We start from the raw sequence: 6,789 nt of genomic DNA, 5'->3' as shown, positions 1-6,789 counted from the left end.
AACATTCCTTCAGCTGGTGGGAAACCCAAACTGTACAGGGTCGGACAGACCCTTAGCCATGGCACACTGCATAGATCCTGACCACCAGCATTGCAGTCCTCACATCTGTTACAGAATGCTCTTACAAGTAAGCAACTCTATTAATTTCTACTGCTTATATAAAACCACACTACTTCTAGATGAGACACGCAGGTGGCGTAATTGCTGGGTGCCAAGCAGCACCTGCACGCAGCCTTCTCCACCACAATTAGTGGAGGTGGCACTTGTTAGCATTTGTGCTGCACATCAATCCAAAGTCATTTTTTCCCCCCCAGTTGCTTCTCCTGGGGTTTGCAGAAGGATGATAGTAGTTTACAATGTTAATAATAAACCGGCTGGGGATCATTGAAGGGCACTTTACAGTGCTACACAATGAACACATACAATAACAATACTTCTTTCTCCTCTTCCCGAAGGAAAGTTCACACACAGAAGGCATGAAATAAAAAATGAGGGAAGAAACAAGCATGTTGGGATGAGGAGTAGAAGACATGGAGTAATAGGTACATTTCTCAGCCAGACACTATCACCCTCACAGCTTACTGCCAAAATAATTACTATGCCACAGAGATACCAGTTTTGAGCAGGAATCACAAGGAATAAAGGGTGCCAACTTCTTCCAGGAAGCTTTTCTCAAGTAATAGATGGAGCCATGGGCAAAATACAGAGCAAAACTGAGCTGCAGAGGCTGGCAAATGCTCACAGTGGAAAAACATATTGATTCAGCTTAATTTGTGAGAGATTTGAAAGTAAAGGCAATTCTAACCCACCTTTATCATAGGTACACTGTAAAGAGGGGAGATGCTGTCCAACACAGAACTTGCTCCCTCTCACCTGATGCAGGAGCAGGTTCGCTGTTCCTTTTTGGATCCTTCAGGTCTGTGTCCACACCTTCTACCAGAAATCTGCATTTACTGAACCTGAGGAGGTAAAGCAAAGCGAGGTATCAAAAGAAAGTAACTTACAGAGAACTAGGCCACAGAGTGGAGCTTAGCAAATAAATTCTGCGTGTGTATTTGGGGAGCAGTGTGAAATCATCTAAAAGGGACCTTATAACCAACCAGATCCATGATAAATAGGATTTTAAAAGAGGCTATTTCACCTATACTCCAGCTTCTTTTGTTCTGTGTTGCTCTGCTTTCTTGTTTTCAAAGATGATATTTAGAAAAGTCAATTTGATCAGACTCTTTGGTAAGACAAGGTTGAGCTGTTTCATGCAATTAATCAGAGCTGTAACCAGCTGGAATGCTTTAAAGAAATCAAACTCCACTGCATTAGCTCCATCAGAGCATCCACTCCATAGTAAGAAATAACATGGCTGCTGTGGTAAACTGGAGGCAGAACAGTGCAATAAACAGCTGGATTTTCCAGGTACTGGGAAAATACTTTTAACATATGAGGTGGAGTCATCAATAACTCCTGCTTCCGACAGAGTTGTTGTGTTGACATGGAACAAGAAGGATGTGTCACTGCAATGCAGCATGTTCACTTGAAGGGCTGCAGCATCTTAGCTGAGCAAAATGCATTCCTGAAGGCCTCTCCTTTACAGCGTTGGTTGTAAATACATCCATACGGCTCAGAGCAGCACCATTTACTGCCAAGGTACTTCAGATGTGTATGGCGCCAGGCAGAGCCCCACCAAACATTAGTATGCTGCTTCTGGCGCTGGTGCGCTCTGTAGGTACATCCAAAGAGATCAGCCCTGCACCCATTAGAAGAGTGCCTTCACTGAATATTTTTCTTGGACAGAGGCTTTTGAATGTCCTCCACGGGATCACGAGGGGCACTCAAGTGTGCTAAAACCCCATTTGATAGATGAAGAAAACTGACACAGAGCAGTGAGTGTCTTGTACAAGGCCACCGAGACAGTGTCACTGCCTTGACTGAACTTCTAAGTACAGCTCATGGCATCTTCAGAGTACAGATTTTTTTCTGTCATTTTAAGTCACATTTAGTAAAGAAATCCCGCTCTACAACAGGAACCTGTAATTCTTTTGATCTTGCTCTGAGTTCCTTACATTGACATTGATTCTGCCATTCATATGGAGGCCACCATCAGACTTGCTTTTGGTGGTGCTACCCCCAGACATTGAACTGGTCAGGTTACTGATAGGCTTTCTACTGATAGAAGACTGGCTTTCTAAAATTATTTTGCAATCTGGAGCCCAGTTTGAAGATCTTCAGTTTGCAGGGAAAAGTAAGCTAAACTGTACACATGGCATGTCCCACGCCAAGCAATTCCTGTAATCTCATTTTTATTAGTCACTCACCACTTACTTAGAAAGTGTTTAACAGGCAGCTAAAGTCTACCACAATAAATCTCCATCAACAAAACAGTGAAAACTTGTGTAATGCAGATGAAAATTACATTTTGTCTGGGAAACATTTCAGAAAAAAACAATTTATCATGCCATTGTTACTGAGTGAAGGATGGGAGGGGGCATTACTAGACACCCACACTGCTAAGATCCTGGAATATGAGTGCCGAAGGGGCTGTTGAAAAGGGAACCTCGTTTACAAGTGTTATAAAGAGAATGGTGCCAAAAATACATTGGATGGTGGATTTAGATACAATTCAATAACCCATTCCAGTCACTATGCACACAGTCCTGCCCAGATGCTGGATTCTGTCATTTTGTAAGCAGACAGCATAATATATGTGCATGGCCAAGTCCATTGCTGGTGCACCTTAGGTCAGTTGTATGACACCAGGCATGAATTTGGCCTTCAGAGTTTGTTTTTCTCACTTTAATGATACTCAAGAAATAGCTGTCTCAAGAAATAGCCTTAGGGAGCACAGATTTTGCCCATACTTTAGAATTTTGACTGTCACAAATAGATTCAGGAGAATCTTCCCACAGAAGAAAAATTTAGAAGTAGCTTAATTCAGGGAATATGAGGCTGCTGAGAAGCATGAAAGCAGAACAGGGTACAGGCACCTGCAAACTTTACTTGGAACTGTCCTTATTCTAAAGTGCCCTTCAGTAGAAATTTTTTTAAATGAATTTAGATACCATGAGGTTGTGTCACGGTCCTTCTGTGATGAGTCGCAGCATCCTTGTAATTATGGCCTCTGCTAAGAGAACCAATATTATGCAACTAATGAGTTTTCCCTAAAGGTTTGGAAAATACCTCATGGAAAGAATCCATACCATTTTCTTACACCTTTTTCTGCTGACATCCCCTGGATAGCGATGACCTTCCTAGTGCCATACATCTGGGTCAAGTGCAGTGGTTCCTAACACCTGATTGCTGATGATGTACTGCAGTTATCTCTTTCATGTCATAGGACGTCAAGAGATAAGCTTGACGAAACACAATTAATTCATCCCATGTACTACCAAAGGAGTTGCAGGACTAGCACAAGATGTGCTGCCTCTGAGGTGATACTGCTAAAGTAATGAAAAAATCCAGTCTAGCCCCCAATCACCCCTTCAAAAGCTTTTACACTGCAGAAGAGGTTGTGACTACAGACACCAAGCAATCTGCATGCAGGGACCATCCCTCTCCTCTGCTAAATTCAGTACAATCAAATGGAACAACTCAGGTGTCCCTGGTATTTTTAGACTCCCCAGTTGTATTGCTTTGCTTTAGATTAATAATCTACTAGCGATGCTGTGACGGGGCTGTGGGACAGCACCTCCAACCTGCTTAGAGTCAGAAGGTTTCTAGTTAATTAATGTGTCACTTGCAGAGATGGAAAATCACTAAGGAAATGTGAGGTAAAGAAATGTTCAGTAGAGTGGTTTTTTTTTTCCTTTGCAGTTGCTGTGGTTAGATATTTTTAATAGAAAGAAAACAACAGATGACAGAGTTGTCATCATAACAACTCTGATGAAATCGCCTGTCCACTTCTAGCAGAGTTTAGGAAGCTAACTGATGAACACGTAGTTTCATCTGGTTTGTTCTCTTGGAACTAAACTGAATACTTTCGTAACAAACAGTTCATACAGTGAAGTTTCTTCTCTTTTGTAGTGAATAGCTAGGAGCAGGTTGTGATGTTTCTCAGATGCATTGTTTTTTTCAAAATTACAAGATTCTGCTTGCTTATTGCCTTGCAATTTGAGCTGTACTTCTTGTTTTTTAATGGTCTTATCATTAAGTGGCATTGTTTCTACCCCCTGAATAGAAAGTCTCCCTGAACATCACAAGGCATGCTCATGTAAAATTTACTTGATGCCTGAATTTGAGAAAACAGATATAAATCTGACCTTTGCAAGGAGCTGGGTTACTAAGAACTCAATTGCATGAACATTCATGGAATGGGACCGTGAGAGAAGTCTGAGCAAGGCCAAAGCAGATGCCTTTACAGTTTCAAACAAATCTCTGTAGATAATGTTCTGCAGTATGTGTCTATCTCTGTTTGTGAAGAATAAAGCCCCTCAGTCTTCAAACATCACAGATCCTGGGCTTCCCTAAGGACACAGAGCTATTTTCCCTTGCCCTGCTGGCAAGTGGAAAAGATGTTTCCTGGAACTTTTTTTAACACCTTCCATTGCACACCAGGCTCCCGGTTGGATTAAAGCTCTGCATGAATGAATCAATGACTGAGAGCTGGGAATGATTTTCTTCCTCTTGGCATTGTGCTAGGTTAGCTGAGGGCTGAATTTGGCTGTCTTGCTACATCTGCAGACAAGTAGGGGCACTGAGACCTCTTATACAATAGGAAAAAAGAGATCATACTGAATTAGATCCAAAGCAGAAGAGGTACTTCGTAAGGATCTGATGGGTACTCTTCCTCTAGTGTAAGACATGATCTAACAAAATACAAGTGATCTAGTGCATTAAAATATGTATGGCAGAGAGACTGAATAGAATCTTTGTAATGCTAACATGGGTCTTAAACTCTTTGTTCCAGCACACAAAGCTCTGACCCAGTCAAGCTTGTTAGCAGCGTCAAATTTATTCCTAACTACTTTTCTTTGATGAAATGGAGTTGTTCTTTTTTTGAGACAGGACTCAATCCATAGTGACAAAGGGTGGATTATATGCCTCTCGGCAAGCTATTGAAACCTATCAGAGTGAATTCGGATGTGGGTTTAGGAAAGCTATTGAAAACATGCCAAGAACTGTATAATACCGGGAAGGAGAGCAGGGATGGTACTTAAATGCAGTATGATATTAGGATGTTAGCAGCATCTGGAGAATGGAGATGGTGTTTGGCAAATGACAGAAAGGGATATAATTCAGGACTGGAGCCAAACTCAAGCTTTACTTGGCTGTAGACGGAATCTCCTCTGGGGTTTTCCCCTGCCATACTTAGAAAATTGTTTTTTCCCATTTGTAATGAAGCTCAAATTTCAGTATCTATGCATGCACTATGTATGCAGTATCTTTTTAGTGAGAAAATTAGCTAGACCTTTTCCTGAGGCCCAGCTTTTATTCAAGGGTAAACAGAGGGGCTTTTGGAGATAGCTTCTTGTTGGAGATCAAATTAAGGAGGGATGTCCCTAGGGCTTGCAATGGAAAAAATACGTTAGGATTCTTCTACGCCATCTCTCCGAGAGCCTCCTTCTGTATGTTGTGCATATCTGTGGATTTGACTCTCTCGTTTAATTACAGTTCTAATCATCTTACTCATGCTTCATTTCCCACTGTAAATAAAAGGAATTTTAGGCTGCACTTTGCTTTTTTCTTCCAAGCGGCTGCATAAATTTGCCCTTTTTAAAAAAGTGACTGATGATTTTATTGTGAAATCATGTGCTCATCTAGTCAACATTACTGAGTTGAGTCATGCCATTGTCAGGGAAAGCACCCTAGGGAATAAAGATGAACAATTGCAGGTTATTTGTCACCAGCGCTGTGTGGAGGGCTTAAAATCACTGAGTGATAGCAAATGACAGCAAGATGACTTTGTACTTATACATTCAAAATATAATATAGTCTGGTGAAATCTTTGGTGGTTTTATGTACAGGGACAATGGCAAACTTCAAGGGAAGGCAAACAATGTATATGTTTTTCATTCTGTCTCTAAGGACAGCCAACTCAAACCTTCTTCCAGTGGGGCTCCCTGATCTTTCCCAAGTCTGTTGCCCATGAGCCATGTTTGCCTGTTCCAGTGTGCACTGGTTCTAAGTTGCAGTGTGCTTTGTTAGGTTACATTTCCAAGGAATATCATCCCAGAACTTCCATGCCATCTCTGTTCACTGCTGACAGGGTCAAAACAGCTTCCAGAAATAAGCTGGAAAAAATACTGGAGAAGGGTGAAGGGGTAGGGAGGGAAATAACAATCTTAGCAACAGCAGGTTACCCAGGGCTAGGCATGACAATGGCTCCAGTCCTCTCTCTACTCTCTGCTGTCCTTTCCCTAGATCTGCCTGAGAATTTGCAAACACAAGTACCAGCCCACGTAGGGTAGTCCAGCACTGGAGGAATCCTCACATCAATTCATACCAGTTACCACCATACTGGTTTCACGTGGCCTGGCCAGTCTTGTTCCAATAGTCTGAGCCCCATGTGAATGGATTGGCTGGTTTTACTCTTGTGCACCCTACACCCATAGGGACCCCTAAGGCCAAGCACGCTGCTCTGTAATGTGCTGTGGTCAGGGCTGTCTTCTTGTTGTTGTTGTTGTTAAAGAAAGCAATCTTAATTTTGGGTCTGCTGCAGGGAACAGAGTCTCTTCAAAGTCATCTCTTTAACTTAGGTGTCACAAGATTGCTTTAACTGAAGAGCAATGGAAGAAGCGGTGAAGAATGGGATATCCTATTTATCTCTTGATCAGCCTGTTGGATAATACTGTCCAATGA

Source organism: Haliaeetus albicilla, chromosome 23 (assembly GCF_947461875.1).
Source record: "Haliaeetus albicilla chromosome 23, bHalAlb1.1, whole genome shotgun sequence".
NCBI classification, from domain to species: Eukaryota; Metazoa; Chordata; class Aves; order Accipitriformes; family Accipitridae; genus Haliaeetus; species Haliaeetus albicilla.
The sequence above is the reverse complement of the archived record's forward strand: the minus strand, read 5'-3'. Positions refer to the sequence as shown.